We start from the raw sequence: 17,477 nt of genomic DNA, 5'->3' as shown, positions 1-17,477 counted from the left end.
TCGATGTTGTGGTTCTTAGGAAATAGACTGTGGACTATCATCTCCATGCAGGGCTATTTTTTTAAAAAATCATAGAATTATTGTGAGCCGAAAACGAACATAGGACTTGAATGTAATTTTCCCAAAAGGAGTCCCTAATGTGATGGTTGAAGACCCAAGGAATGCCTTGTAGTGAAAAATTATGTAATTTTATTTTTCCATTTATTTTCTAGAAATAGAACCATGGAAACTTTGGCTAGTAATTTTATTTTAATTACCTATCTTCTTATGTATCTATTTTTTAATTGTTTATAATATTTATACTATGTAATGTTATAATTGTGATATATATATGAGATGATCCATAGTTGATTGATTAAAAATAAGAAATGTGGTAATGAAAAAATACATGTGTTGTATTATTCTATTCACTTCTTTAGGTTATTCAATAACAGTGAGAAATGTGGTAATGAGAAGGTACATGTCTAGGATTGGCTCTAGCTAGGAAAGGCTTGGTTTTTAAGCAGTCAAATTTTACTCACCTCCCTTTTCTAGGACCCTACCTAGTGCATGGTTCGCATTCATTTTTTTTATTTTTCCTTTAAAAGAAAAAATGTGGAGAATCAAAATTATTTGTTTTAAGATTAATTGAATCTTATGAATGAATATTATTGACATATCATGTCATGCATATATTGGAAGCATGTCATTTAGATTAGGTAAGAATGCCACTAGAACTATTGTATGATTATTCTTGAAATTTGGGATAAAATAACCTTGATGTTTTTAAAATATTAAGTGGGAGAAGGTCCTTGAACAAGACCTACGGCCTCCATTGATGGTCCCTAAGAGATAGCATGATAAAGTTTGAGCCGATTCCTAACCTGGCTGCACCCCAAGGTCAACTTTGTCATGTGAGTTCACTATATCAAATTTTTTTTAAGGACAACTAGTCGTGCATGACTTTCAAAGAGATTGTCCCAAGATGACTCACAAATGAAAGCATGTTCGTGATGGGTGTTGAGTCAATGATTACACAATCAAGATCATCTCTTATTAAATAGTTGCCCAAGAAACGATATTTAAGCTAGAGATGATGGTCAAACGTTAAATGGCCATTAGTTCGTGTGGAGTCTTGAGAATTAAAATTCACAAACAGATTGGATACATCCATGTTCTTACTAGTTAATCATGGGACCCCAATGCGACATGGTTGATGGGTGTGAAAATGATCGTAGCAACGAAAAAAATATTTCTTTCCAAGGTTTTAATACAAGACACATGCATTATACTGCATTCTTGATATGTTGTTGAAATGAAAAATATTTTCTTGATACAAAGATAGTAATTAGTGAAATCTTTATTTTTTTTTCAGTTCAAATATGTCTCCTACTCCTCTTATTAGCATTCTTACTGACAATAAACTAAATGGGGATAACTTTCAAGAATGGAAACGAAACTTGCTGATAGTTCTCAACTGTGAGAAACACAAATTCGTTCTTGATGAAACGTGCTCTCCTAAAGCTCAGTCCAAAGCAAGAAATCGCTAGAGATTCTAACTCGATTGCTCGATGTTATATGTTAGCGAGTAAAAGTAGTGTGTTGCAAAAGCAGCACGAGAATTTACGTACTGCCAAAGAGATTATGATAAATTTGGAGGATTTGCTCAAAGGCCAAGTCGCATTGGCTCAGCAATCCACTATTATAAATTTGATGAATTTTCAGTAAAAACCCGGCACTACGATTAAAAAACATATGCTTAAGCTTATGGGATTCCTTGTGGAAGTGAAGGACAATGGGATTGAAGTAGACGTGAACACTCAAATTGAAATAGTGTTCAAATCCTTAACCAAGGAGTTTGATGGCTTTCACTTACAACTTGGGGAACAAGGCGTTTACCATGACTCAGATCATGAAAGAATTACAATCCTATGAGTTGATGTTGAATACTGGTAAGCTGGTTCAGGAGAAACCTGAGGCAAACTTAGCTGTTGGCTCATCGTCCTCTAAGGGGAAACAAAAAGCTAAGGGAAAGAAGAAGCCGACTAAGTCTTTTGTTCCACCTCGAATGGATAGGAAAAAGGCTAAGAAGTCAAAAGATCCTAACAAGATCAAATGTTTCTTCTACAATATAAAAGGGCATTTCAAATAAAACTATAAGGAGTATTTGGATTACCTAGCCAAAAAGGGCAAAGGTATGGAACTCTTTGTGGTTGAATCTTGCTTAGTGGAAGAATCAATTGACAACTAGGTTATTGATTCTAGAGCCACTAACCATGTGTGTGTTTTTTTATAAGGGTTCAGCGAAATGAGAAGTCTTCGTGATAGGAGCCTTTCGTTGCAAACCAGGGATGGGATCTATGTTTTAGATGAAGTAGTAGGAGAAGTTATTTTACACTTTGATCATTTTAAAAAGATTGTTTTAAAGAACGTGTTTTTGTACCTCATTTTAAGAGAAATTGCTATTCAAAGAAATCGTTCTTTAATATGTATGTTGGGTACATAGCTCAATTAAAGATTTAATGATATCCTCTCATCGGTATCGTGTAAATTGATAAATATGAAATATGGCCACGGGTTGCTTGTTCTCGAACGAGCAATTTATATCAGTCATTTATTGATAGCGATCATATTAATCATTAAGAAGACATAATGGTAACAATGAGATAAAATATGATTGTATTGAGTGAATGGATTTAACTCAAAGGAATCAAGGATATCATATGAGGGTAGCTCAAACATAACGAGGTCATTGGACAAAGCAGTTGGATGAATTGCTTCTGTAAAGAGTATGCAATAAGGAGTTTTCAATCATAGTACTTGTTGTGGGCTACCTCCATGATTAAGTAATTGTGTACTATTGGAACGATGCTTCTGGACACAATTGCAATCACTAGAGCCTAATTGTATATGTCCGCTTGGTCCCTCCGCTAGCTCAAAAAAAGCTCATTCAGACTGCATTTGAATCAGAAGAAAATTCTACGACTTTTGGAATAATTTAATTGAGTCGATTGATTCGATGTGGAATTAAATTAGGTGGTCGTAAGAATTTTTTAATTAGAGAATTTGATTAAAGAATTTTTTTGAAAATTTAATTTGGAAAATCTAAGTAACTTTTGGAAAATTTAATTTTGATCAAGTAAAATTAAATTAATCAAATTAATTAAAATTAATATGATATTTTTAAAAATTAATTCTCAAGTTAGACAATTAGCCCAATGGGTAATTGAACTTGAACATTGGACCTGAAGTTATAAATTGGGGCTGGTAGCCCAAAACAGAGACCGAGACCCAAAAATTGGTTGAACCAGGCTAGGTATGTGAAATCGAGCTAATGGTCCAACCGATGGTTAGACCAGACCGATCGGGTTGTCATTGACCCGGATCGAATCGATAATAGTCAAATCGGCTCGCGGTGCTGTAAGGGTGTCGCACCTACAGCATCGGACATAGCAATACCGATGGCTGCGAAGGCGGCGTCCTAGTGGCCGGTGGTGATTGGTCTTCGGTGGTTGAGCAGTTGAAGAGTTACACTCCTACTGGGACTCTACCAGAGAATTTGATTTTAGATTAACTATTTCAAAAATAATATTATTTGAATACTTTAATATTAAATTTAATATTATGTTTATCTTGTAGATAAATATTCTATTATTTTAATAATGTTTAATATTAAATTTATCTTGATAAATATTATATTAATTTAATATTAAAGTAATTAAGTTTAATCATAGTTGAACTCTCTAAACTCTCCCTATATAAAAAGTCTTGGGTCATTATTTTACACTAATTTGAATTCAAAAGAAAGTTGTAAAGAGGTAATTCTCTAAAGAGATTATTTCAGAAAATTTCTAGAGATACTTTTCTTATTTACAACTTGACCCAAAAGTTTAGAAAAATTATGAAATTACTCGACTAGTAATTTTTGTGAAATTTTTTTATTCGAAGCGAGCCCACACTCGACAGACGTGAGCTTGAGGATAGCAGAGAAGACGAATCGGTCAAAACGCTCATCCTAGACGATTCAAAAAGGTATTAAGTTTTTATTACTTTAGATATCACAACCAAGATCTTGTTCTCGAAAACAAAATTTAAAACTCTATTTTCCCTAAATTTATTTTCTGTTGCATTTTCCAAACCAGTTTTTTCTAGCACCAGGTTCCTACACCACCCACACAACCTCAGTTGGTTTTAATTCTCTCGAATATCCATGTTTTTGCATATTCGAGTGGACGTTGTTCAACCTTTTGGTTTGCGACGCAATGATCTATCGGGTAATAATTTGAATAGAGCGTTCAATACAGGCGGCCACCTTGTAACAACCCGTTTTTAATGGTGTCAAAAATAGTGGTTTCGAGACCGCAATTCGAACGAGTGAATTATTATTTTAGTATTTATTCAATGCCTTCGGGATTATATTAAGGTCATATTAAAATTTCGTTAATAAATTTTGAAGTTTAAATAGTTAATTAAGTAAAAATGACTAAATCGTAAAAGGTGTAAAAGTTGAATTCTATTAGTTAAAAGGGCTAAATGGCTTTGGAAATGAGATTTAATAGACTTGAATGGTAAATATATCATTTAAAGAGTTAGTATATAGTTATGGACAAGGTTTTATTGAAAATTTTGATTAGTAATAAGGGTAAAATGGTAAAATGATAAATAAACATAAAATCAAATAAGCTAAAATCATCATCTTTCTCATTTTTGTTTCTTCAAAATCAATTCATAAATGGAATTTTAGCTAGGTTTTGGTCAAGCTTTATTCTCCTTTGCATGGTATGTATTCAAGCCTTGTTTTTAATGATTTTTGTGTTTTTGAGTTTGTTTTAACTTAATCTTGCTAGCCCGAGGGTTAATTTGCAAAAATTTTAAAGGCTGAGGGACTTTCCATGGATGTTTTTTAATTTTTTTGAGGTTAGTTGATAGATTATTAACTTTGGTTGTTAAATAAACATGTTTTGTTTAGTGATTTTTGATGAAATTATAATTAGGGATTAAATTGTTAAAAGTATAAATCTATTGGTTTTATTGTGATATGTTGGTACTAATGAGTTTTTAAAGGTCCCTTGTAACATTTTTTAAGTTGTATTTAGGCTAAAATGAGTTATATTTAAGTTATGAGCTCAAGGACTAAATTGTGAAAAGTTAAAGTATTAGGGGTAATTTTGTAATTTTTGCATAAATATGAACTATGGATTAAATTGAATACTAGAAATACTTAATTGATTGAAATTATCTATTTAGATCAAGATAAACCACAATCGGGTTTCAATCGAGGAAAATTTAAAGCTTCAGATTAGTTCGAATTCCACTTCTACGACCTTAGTTATCGAGGTAAGTTCGTATAAACTATGATCGTTTTAATGTTAGCTAAATTGACCATTTGTTATGGTTTTTTTAATATAAATGGATCTAAATATAAATGTATCAATGTTATGAATAATTGATGGATAACAAATCCCGTTTGAGCTTTAAGAATTCTTCGGATATGAATGACATGTCATTAGGGATTTCATGTTTCAGGCGCTGGTCTTGAATGTCCTACCAATGGCTGAGGTCCTGCATTTGTTGTGAATTCTCCATAGCTCATGTAAGCAACATCATGTAGCTAACATTCTGACCCATAGCTCGTGTGAGCAGGCCCATTTCACAGCTCGTGTGAGCATTGATGTAAAGGAAATGTTATAGTTATATGGAAAGGCACACTATGTGTGAGCATTCCTGTGTATTCGATGTAATTCTAAAGGGTTCAATGGGTAAGAAAAAGAAATGAAATGACAAGTATTCAAATAGAATGAATCATGATCTTATGAAAAGGTTAATGAGTTAAATGATGTATATATATATGGGGAAATCTACTTATCTTATGGTTGAATTCATTTGTATCATGGACAAGTATACTAACTTGTGAGTTTGATGATGTTGTTTAGACTTATACTAAGCTTATGGCATTGGTAATGATTTTATGCTTAATCTATGAATTGTGCAAATGAAATGGTAAGTTATGTTTAAGTTTATACGAGCTTACTAAGCACTCGTTGCTTACGTAGTTACTTTTCTTTGTTTTATAGATAATTGGAAGCTCAGTCGGTTAGAAGCTCGCCAAAGACTTATCACACTATCCAGTAACCTTTTCGGTAGTTTTTGTATATTTTGGCCAAGTTTAATAATGGCATGTATAGGATCTTTTGTAATGGTAGCTTACGAATGTGTTAATGGTGATTTGGTATGTATATGCGTTGAATTTTATGTTTGGTTTGGTGAACCTTAACACCTCACCAAGTTATGTCATTTTGGTCATTTTTAAGTGCTTGTATATAAGGTCCTTGTTGGTATGTGTGTGGTGATATGCAAATGGCCATATGTGATGTTATTTGGTAGTTAAGAAATAGGTTTGTATGCTTGGAATATGGAAACATTGAGTTGTTTTGATAAATGATGTTTTGGTATAATTGTGGTGCATTTGAGTGGCATATTGGTTAGATAAATTAGGATGTTTGAAATGGCATGTTTATGTGTGTTTGAATTATGCTCAAATCCTTTGAATGTATGCCAAATGGTATGGATGGCTAGGTATGATTTGGCTTTGAAATGGCATGAATTTAGGGTCAAATTATGGATCACACAGCCTAGGACACGGGCTGTCACACGGCCATGTGCCATTTGAAATTTCTTAGTGTTTCAAGTGAATGAGTTACACGACTTAGCACACGGTCATGTGTGACAACTCAGAGAGTTACACGACCTGGGACACGGCTATGTGACCCTACTCAGTGAGTTACACGGGTGAGGACACAATCTGGGACACGGTCGTGTGTCTCTTTGTTCGAATGTTACACGGCTGTGTGACCCCTGTTTTCACATTTTTGTATCTTTTTCTTAAAACTTCTACTTTGTTTTGACTTAGTCCTGAATTGCTTCTAAGTTATTTTTAGGGCCTCGAAGGCTTGATTTAGGGACAAAATGCATATGATTAATTGGTTTATAATAAGTTTAATTTATTTAAAGTTATAATGTTAAATGTTTTTTGATTGAATGGTTATGTTCTGTAACGCTAATCTTACGACAGAGATGGGTTAAGGGTGTTACACACATGGTTCATTTGGGACCAGTAGGGATACGTTTCTCCACACATTGTACAAGTTTACAAGTTTGTGGACTTCATCCACAAAGCTCATGGGATTCAAACGTACACTGCTACATATTGCAATTGCATGAGAGCATGGAAAATGAAGCACATCAAATCTCTCACAGTCATAGGTTCAGTTTCTCAAGTGTACATGATACGCTGTCCCGGTAATCCCTTTGTCAGGTCTATCGAATTCTGCTACCTGAAACCATAGGTCTTCATATGAGTGAAACACTAAATGCATACAGTTCGCTCATGTTGTTGCTTTCCTAATTTCTTTCAGTACATCCTCGCTCCAAACATGGTCACCCTACATCTGCCCAACATAATTCGCCGCTCACTTTGGAAAATGTTCAGCCAAACAGAACTTTGTCTCCTTGACAACCGAGGTTACCGACAAATGACTTGTTCCCTTCAAGACGGAATTAATGTATTTCGCCAGGTTTGTCATCATGTGTCTATACCATAGACCCCCATCATAAGACTGTGTCCACTGTTCGAAGGGTATGCTGTAGAGGTAGTCCTCCCTGTCATCGTTAATGGCCCGTAAGTTTCCTAACATTTCACAAAATTGATCTTTGACGAGCTCATACCCTGTCGAGAGAAGTGAATAATAGTTTATCCATAATGCCCAACATTTGCTCACTAGTTAAATATCAAAAAATAATTAATAGTGGCGATTACATACCCATGTTGACCACTTGTGCTCGAAGAGTAGTAAAGACGTATTGTTCATGGTAATTCGATGCAACATGCCTTAGATAATACCTATGGTGTGTGCAGTCCCAAAGGCTTCCTTTTTGTTCAATTGTGTCCATTATTCCAAGTCCCCGATTGGAGATGACACAAATATCAGGTTGGGGGAAAATATGCCTCCTCAACCTAGATAGGAAAAAATCCCAATCGTCTGTTGATTCTCCAGACATGATTGCAAAGGCAATTGATAGGATTTTCCAATTGTCGTCCTATGCCACAGCCAACAAAAACTGATAGGTATATCTCTCATACACAATAGTATCTTCGATTTTTACAAGTGGCTTGCAATACTGGAATGCCTCTCGACATTGCTTGAAAGTCCAAAGAAAATATTTGAACACTCGATATCCATAGAGCAACCAATTACTGTAGTACGCAGGCCTTGTTTCCAAATCGGTTATGCAACCTGAGATGTATGTCTCTAAGACCCGACACCACTACCATATCTCGCTGTACGATGTGTTCCACCAACTATGCATATTCTTCAATACCTTCTGCTTTGCAACCCACACCTTGCAGTACAAAGGCGTGTAATCGAACTAGCTACGAATATTTACAATTAGAATCGATACTGCAATTCTAGGACTCGCTTTGACCATAGGCAGTATTATGTCCGCGATCATCTCTAAATCTAATTTCAGGCGATCCTGTGAAATACCTACAACAACACGATTATGTTAATATTAGGAATTCAATTGTGTTGTACACTAAACCAGTATTAGTGCAGTACCCGTAACAACACATGTATGTGGAGTGGTATATTTTTTTATTTCCACAACCCCGCCTTTTTCTTAACAGGCGTTATGATTTTCCATGCACATCTGTTGTCTCGCATTGCACACTTCGCCTTAAACTTGTCAAATCAAGATTTGACTACGTGGAAGTTTACCTTATTCATGATGCTATATCGTTTCACTACGACGACAAAACCATCTTTAATTTAGTACTCTTTCCTCACTTCTAAATCACCTGAATCCAATGAAGAACTCGTTTGGCCTAGCCTTTTGTGTGGTAGTTCTACCAACTTGAACTTATCTTCTGTCAATATTTCCACATTATGCATATGGGCTAGAGGTAAGTACGTCGTGAACCGTGGTTCTTCAACATTATCGCCAAGACCTTCACCATTAGAACCTCTATCTTCTAGTTCAGTCAAAATCGGCTCTAGTTCAAAAAATAATACATTTTTAATCTATCAGCACTGGGCTTTTGAATTGGATCAGAATCGAATTCAGTCCCCTTTCCATTCTCGAATTTGCCAACATTTGTCTTTTTGGATGTCCTCTCACCGGTGGACGTCATAGGGAGTACATCATCCCTTCTTGTATAGTTGTTTAAACATCTCAAATCACCTACTGATTGCCAACCACTGGAAGTTGATGTCATTCCCCTGTAAGTGTTCCCAGTGTTAAACATCGACTGACCTAAGTTTAGATAATAACCACTAAGTCAGTGTCATGTAAGGGTCCTACCACCAAACCCTGATTGTTCGGTATTATGGTTGTCGTAGTTAAAATTTAGGGTTGAAACAAATGAGTGTCTTTCCACTAATGATTCTGGGATATCATAATACGAACTTTTTAATTGAATGGTGAACTCACCACACAACTATGTCTTTGGACTCTTAGCTTGTTCTTTCGTTCTGGCCTATCAAACAGGAACATCTGTTGACCTCTAATGGCCTTCATCTATCTTTGCAAACTTCGCATATAACTTAATAAATGGTGATCCACTTCCAATATGCGTCTGTTCCAACCCACTCTTACCTATGATTTCGAAAGCGTCATATCTGATAGGGTCGACCAAAGTACAAAATTGATATTTAAGGGACGATACTCTCATTTGGTTGGATCAGACAATTTCTGTCTAATTCTTTTTCGAAGTTCTGGCAATTCTATATCTTGGTTAAAAGTCAATCGCGCTGTGTTCTCTGTTAAAAATGACACCATTCTCTGTGTCACTCTATTCACTGTCGTAGTAAACAATAGCGTCATGCAAAGAATTAGTGTTGTAATTAAATATGAACAACAAAAATCAATGCTTACTTTACACAAATAGGTTGCTCCAACTTATCCTTATGTGCGAACTTCTCCCTTTCTAATCTTCTTACGATTTTATTTGCTCGTAAATGGATTATGCCACTCGATGCTGAATTAATTTGTTTTGATAGACCAGAGGTGACTCGCAGTTGGTTCAGAAAATTCCCCAGCCTGGTGGAAAGTTGAAAATTGTAGAGAGAAAATGCTCCAAGTAGGACGCACTGTCAGCAAAAGAACTGAAAGAACGGAAGCTAGAAGCGTTTTAAATACCATGTCAGTTGGAAAAATCCTAAAAACCTAAACACTAAACTCAAAAAACCCTACTTTCAATACCCAAAACCCTAACCCTAAAAACCAATAACCCTAATTTAAAAAAATTGACACTGAAAAAATCAGGGGAAAAGCGCTTCCAACTAAAAGCATTTTCAGGTGACTTAGCAGAAACCGCTTCCAACTGGAAGTGTTTTCCTAGCAACATATTGAAAACGCTTCTAACTAGAAGCGTTATCCAAAAATTAGCATATTCCTGTAATTTTTCTTAAAATCTAAATTTTTTTAGGCATTTATTGCTAAATTAGTCAATCAATTGCCCTTACAAATTTGTTGAGTTTTTATAAAACCTTTAAAGCTATTGGTGTGTATATATATTGATAAACAAAATTAATGTATATATATAAAATGAACTATAGAGATTGCTAGACATAAGTGGGATTGGAGACTGTTTTTAAAAAACAACTTGATCCGTCCTGCCTTTGACTCGATATTTTTAAAAAGTTCTCATCATATTCAATTGAGCTGGATAGGAACAATATATTTTGGATTTTTGGGATCTCTATAAATATTGTTTACAAAAACAAGTAAAGAATTTCGGTTAAAATATTATAGACTTGCATTACATTTTATTTTATTTACTCAAAAAATGAGAAAATTTATTTTTGTACATTAGATCAAAAAATAAACTAGTTTCTTTTATTAAAAATTACACTTGTACTAGGATGCTTGATCATCAAGAATGCTATTGACCTAGTTGTATGAACATCTTGAATGCTAAAAATTCAATTTGACAATTAGAACGATCAATAAAAATAATAAGATTAAAGAAAATTAAATTTAAATTTAAATGGAAGAAATTGGTGAAAATTATAGCTAAGGTTGTCCAATTGAACCCTTTGAAAATTAAATCCTCCAACAATTTTAATTAATAGTTCTAATCAACCCTTTAGAAAATTGAAGTGTGAAGAACTCCCATCAATAATCTTAAATAAAATTAAATTAAAAAAGCTTCTGAAAAATAACAAAAACACATCTTGCAAATAAAAAACCACGAGTCTCTATTAAATTAAATAAAAGTCAAAGATACAAGAGAAGGTGGTTGGATGCCTTATTTAAATAGGCAAGCTAAAAAATAAACTCCTAGTTGTATAAAAACCCTAATGAACGACGACTAAGAAGAATTCTTGTTGAATTTAAACCTTCTTATTAAGCAAAAAAACATAAAGACTCTTTAAAGACTTCTAATATAAAGAAATTAGAAGGTAAACTGTTATTGTTTAGTATCATTTCTATTTTGATAAGTAATTTAGTTATTCTAATTAAGATAATTTCTTAATCCACTAATAGATTCCACTAATAGATTACTAATGTGGCATTTTTTAACTTTTGAGTAAAGTCAAAGACCTCTCCATAATTAGTCCAAAATATTTTCTTTTTGGTTTATATGCAGCATAATAATCACCGATTCTCATCACCTTATAAACCACTAATCATCGCCACCCATCCCTTGCTCCCCCATCTCTATCGTCTTCACTCTGTCGCCCTCGCACCATAAAAACCAACATGCATTTGCATGTAAGTTGTTGCATTGCATTGACCTCTGTAAACAAATAGTTCTGCAATTATATTTTTGCATAACTATATAGCTCTGGTTTAAGGATTATTTAAACATTTTAGATTTTGAAGAGGGGGAGGGGTTCATACAAATGCAAGGTGTTTATAACTTCAGCAATTTGGTATACCTTGGAAGAGACCTTTTGTTGATGATAGTATTGGCAACAGCCCCTGGATATAGAATGACCTTAACTCCATATGTAGAAAAAAGTTCATTGGCAATCAACTGAGAGACCATTACCTTCATGGGTGTTTTGCACATTCCAAATCTGCATGGTACTCTGCAGTGCAAACCAAAACAATAATTTGGGTACATTATCAGCTAGAAGAGAAAAATTAGATTAGTGGAACCATTGGTGCATTATTTTGTTCATCCAAATAACTCATTTTCTCTTCCCTTCCCTGAAAAATGTAGGAGTTAGCAATGCATGAAGAACCATCAGATATATGAAAAGGAGAAAAGAAAGCTAAAATGACACAATTCCTAGAAATAATGTTTAAGCAACTAAATTACTTCATAGATTTTGAAATGCGGAGGCCAGAGAAAAAAGAGCAAGTTTTCCAAAAGTGCCATTTTTTTAAAAAATATTATTAGATTAGGCTATTTTTTAAAAAAAAAATTACAGGACTAGGTTGAAATAATAAAAATGCTACCAGCTAGAAGCATTTTCAGCGTATTTACAGAAAAATGCTTCTAGCTAGAAGCGCTTTCTGCTCCCAATATCCTTTTTAAATTTTTTTGGTGCCACCTCTTGTAAAAATAAAACTTATAAAATAAATCTTTATATAGATCCTAAATCTCATTTTCCTTATTTTCTTAAACGATGTGAGATATGAATCTATATAGACTCATAATCTATTTACAGTTTTTAGAAAATGTGGAATTGCTTGCTTTTTTAACTAACAACATAAAATTAAATGCTACACTTAATTCCTAAAAATTAAAGACAAAACTTTATATAATATTGAACTCTAATAAAATATATTTTGTTATTTTTTAAAAAAAAAAGACAGTTTACATTCATTAAAATTAAAGAGTAAAATAAGCTCATAAATAAAGAACCAAGAACCTAATATTGCCCTAAAGAAACCCCATCGGTTTCCTAAAACAAAAAGAAAAAGAAAAAAAACAGAAAAACAAACAATCACTCCTAACAAACCAACCTTTCCGACGATCAAAACTACTCTTGAAAACGTCCAGAACCCGGTATTTCTTTCTTTTCCACTGCTCGTTCGTTTCGTCGTACCTCGAGGCAGAAGCAGAGGCACCTCTTCCTAAGAGTTCACAACTCCTCAAGAACGCTGATATTTAATCAGCTTGAAACCGAGGTACCCCCCAACCCAATCTCTTTATTTTATCAAAACTTATTTTGACCAGATTTTCGTTCAATAAATCCCTCAAGCAACAATAGCCCTTTATCAATCTTACCAAATTTTCTTTATCTTTCATGCTGCTTTTACTCCGTTGCTTATTCTCTTGACAATACCCTTTGACAGTCTTCTTCCGCCTCTATTGTAGCTAACTGGGGAAATCCATTTTGCAGGTGAGTAACCTCGGCTCTTTTAAGCCCTTCTACTACTAATGCATGCGCCACTTTATTATCCATTCTCGAGGTATGTTTAAATAGGAATGCTTTGTAGCCAAAGCTTAGCATTTTTGTGCTTAAAACGTAAGCACTGATTTTCGATTTATCTATGTTTCCATATTGTACCTTTTTTATGACTGATAGTGCATCGCCTTCTATTTCAGCTTTTACTATTCCTAGATCTAGCCCAAATTGAACCGTCTAGACGCAGGCAATCACCTCTACTACAAACCCAATTGGTATATGCTCATTTAGGCGCATCGTAAAAATTAACACCCTCCCCCTTGAATCTCTGACCACTATCCCTGAGCATGAACTATTGCTTTGTTTGTGAAACGCAACATCAAAGTTAATTTTTACAAACGATTCCTCCGATGGTCTCCACCGTTCCCCCACTATTCTTCGTTTAGGTAACCTTTTGTTAAATTCCTTTAGTTCATGTATGTAACCTGTGATAAAACTAGCTATTTTTTATTCGAAGTATCCCCTTATGTAGGTATTAGTTCCTAGCTGTCTACAAAGCCCAGAATTAACAGGCTATTATTCGGCAATTTTGTATTGAGCCATTATTGTAAAGGTACAACATCCAGTCTTTAAGTTGGCGTTCATTTAATTCTAGCAGCCAATCTATGCCTAACTTTCTCCATGTGTCCTTTGTCCTTTGTAGCTAAACAATCCCAAAAGGCATGCTCAATATTTTCCACTTCAGTTGTACATTTAGGACAATTTGCAGATCCCACCAACCTCCTTTGGTATAGATTAAATTGGATAGAAAAATAGCTATTGAAGATCCTCCAATTCATAATTTTTATTTTAGAAGGTAGATTCAGGGACCATAGTTTTTTTGTACAAAAGTGTTGTACTCATGTTGTATCTGCTCCTTATCGAGTATTCGCCAGAAGCCTTACCTCGCCATACCAGTTTGTCTTCTTATGGTGCGTATGGAAGAAGGATACACAAAATCGTTTCATCCTTTTCTTCATTAAAGATAGTTTTAATTACCCCTTCCTTCCAGCTATTAGTAGTTTGGTCAATTAAATCTGACACATGACGTATATGCTGATTGTTTGCTTGTGTTTAAATTTTGAAATCCATAGCACCTAGCACCCACGCATCTTCCCAAACCAAAGATTGATTTCCAGATCTGATTCGCCAGCACAAACCTTTCTTTAGTAGCCCTTTTGTCGCCCATGCACTTTTCCTGGCATATGAAGGTCAATTGTTCAACATAGCATTTAAGAAATTTGTTTATGGATAATATTTAGCCTTTAATGATCTTGCCAATAAAGAATTTGGATAAAAAATAAGACGCCAACCTTGTTTTGCTAATAATGTTAGATTAAATTTTGACAAGCATTGAAATCCTAAATCCTTGTCTTCTTTTAACTTACACAATCTCCTCCACTCGCACCAATAAATTCATCGCTTCCCATGCTTCTTTTTGCCACAAAAATTTTCCAATTATGCTTTCCAATTCATTACAAAGCGAATTTGGCAATAAGAAACACGCCATTGAATGTGTTGTTATCTTACCTGGTGTTCAGTTCTCATTCATTACTTTGTTTACATAATGAGGACATTGGTTCTTTTTAAGGAGGGAGTAGGTTCAATATTTACACATAAGTATGCTAAAATAAAATAATGTTCAGAAAAAAAAAATTGTTCATAAGTTAGTTCAAATACAAATATGACTTCTGATTTTATCTAAGTTTTTTTATGTTATATTAAGTTATGAAATGCTTGTATGTTTTGAAGTCTTATATAGACTTTTTCTATGAAAATTTAATTTTCTTAGAAACAGACTGGCATGAAGGTTTAAGTCCCTAGAATTGACTTAGTAACTTTCTTAAGGCAAAATCTTAGGAGGCATAAGAATCTAAACATGATATGGGCACATTTTCTTTGGACTGTTTGAGCCTTTCAAGCCTACTATATGAATTTAACCCTTAAAAACTAGTTTGAGCCTTTAAGCCTATTTTATTGCTATTCACCTACATCATAGTCATATTACCATCTTTTTAAGTTTTATCCTATTTTATTACACCAATCTTAACTCTACTTGTCTTGTGATCAAAATTTAAGGAAAAATTCAAAAAGATGTATATGTTCTTTGTATGTTCAAGAGAGGAAGAAAGAGAGAGAGAGAGAGAGATCTATTCAAATGTAAAGCAAAAAAAGAGTAAAATAAATACTCAAATATTGAAAAATATTATTGGGCATAAGCTTCAGATTAAGTTTGGGTGTGCTAAAACCTATTAGTAGGAAGGATGTACTTCGAAAAGATTCAAGATAAAGTTAGGGTTAGGATTATTAAACCTAAAAATTTACTTCTCTTTACCCTTATCTTGAGCCTAACCCCATTACAATCCTATAAAAGACCTAATGATTTTGATAATTATGCCAACTACATTAGTGGAGATGAATTGTTAAGTTCAACATATGAGGACCACTAATTAAACCTTGTGATTGTTTTATCTGATTGGTAAGCAAACTTTGATTGAATGGTGAATGTTACATATGACCTTGAAAAAAATGCACTCTATGACTTATGTTAGCATTTTTTTGTACTTAGTATAAAATTATGAAATAATGTTTGCATATGAGCGACTTATCAATAAAAAGAGTTTGTGAGCATTACTTTGTTGATGTATGTTTATGTGCAAAAGTTGATTCTACTTAAACTTATTGCAAGATTACCTTATCTAAAGTTTTGCTTTGCATTACTCGAGATGAGCAATGGATTAAGTTTGGGGGTGTGTAAACTCTAAATTATATAGAGTTTTTATAGTTGTTTATGGAATCTTTTTACTTAAAAAATTAAGTTAATCCTGAATATTTGATAGCTAATTGGATGAGTTTTGTTTATATTGAGATAGTGGACATGATTAAGTATGCAATTTTATGCTTTTATGTATTAAATTTGTGCATAATTTAATTATTTCGTGCTACATAATAATTTCTTGTATTTAATTGTTGCAGTGGGACCATGGAGTTAATAATTTGTGAAGTTTATTTTAATTATACATGGACATGAGCTTTATTCTACCTTATTTGGACGGAAAAGGCAAGCAAATTGGGTCAGGAGAATGTCACTTTGATCTAGTTAAAGTTGGTTTAATCGAAGAACAAGTCTGACAAGTAATTGTGTCACAATATCGTCCAAGCAAGGGGGAAAGAAGCCCAAATCGGTAAGGGCATATGAGCAGCTCAAAATCAACTTTTGAAAGATTTATTCAGAGGTCCCTACACTTGTAAAAGAATTAAAAATCGACACTAAACTTTTACCCAAGAAATCATCCACCTCCTTGCTTGATTCATGCATGAAATCAAACATGAATCAAGCAGCCAACAACCTCCCCTTTCCATAATTCATGGACGGCCAAGCAAAGGAGAACTTTAAGGGATATTTAAACTATTTTTAGTAAACTTCTTAACCATCCCTCTATTATAAATATCACCCTTTACTTCCCATTCATTCATCCTTCATCCCTCTTCCCTCACCATTCAATAATCTCTCAATCCCTCAACTCACATCTTTCATTTCCCTCTCACACATAAACCATCCATTTTCCTTCCATTTAGCTAGCAATTCTTTAAGAAAATTCTCTTTTGGCTAGCCACCTTGAGGAGCAATTACGAGATAGGGATAAGCCATCATGATCAATTTTTAGAGGATTGCCGAAATTATTTCAGAGATTTTTCTTCCTTAATATTTATTGTTGTTCAACATGTTTGCAATTTGATCTGTTGTTTTTTCATTAACAATGATAGCTTAATTTTGTTTAGCTAGAATGATTACATCAATTTGAAGAAGTTTATGTGATTTATGTTCATGATTTTCTGTGCCTCGATTGGTCATTCTTTCAATTAAAATCATGTACGTATTTCATTCATTAAAATTTGTTTGAATGCATTAGAATTAGTTGATCAATTCTAGCCAGAATGATGGTTAACAGACGCAATAATTGAAAGGAGCAGGCTTAATTTAAATCTTAACCCGATTAAATTAAAGGTTCGTAATAACTCGAGAAAGCTCTATTTCCTTCAATAACTTTTAGATTTGTGTGATTAAAGTGTTTCAAACTTAATCCATCCTTG

The 17,477-nt window shown here is 33.7% G+C and overlaps 1 long non-coding RNA gene across 1 annotated transcript; it reads left to right on the top strand.

Annotated features, from left to right (window-relative positions):
- The first annotated feature begins 12,864 nt into the window (after positions 1-12,864).
- Positions 12,865-17,212, top strand: LOC107901709 (uncharacterized). Its single transcript, XR_001685379.2, has 3 exons — positions 12,865-13,122; positions 13,338-13,407; positions 16,359-17,212. It is a non-coding gene; the product is annotated as an uncharacterized lncRNA (long non-coding RNA).
- The last annotated feature ends 265 nt before the right edge of the window (positions 17,213-17,477 follow it).

This window comes from Gossypium hirsutum, chromosome D06 (assembly GCF_007990345.1).
Source record: "Gossypium hirsutum isolate 1008001.06 chromosome D06, Gossypium_hirsutum_v2.1, whole genome shotgun sequence".
Classification (NCBI taxonomy): Eukaryota; Viridiplantae; Streptophyta; class Magnoliopsida; order Malvales; family Malvaceae; genus Gossypium; species Gossypium hirsutum.
The sequence above is the reverse complement of the archived record's forward strand: the minus strand, read 5'-3'. Positions and strand labels throughout refer to the sequence as shown.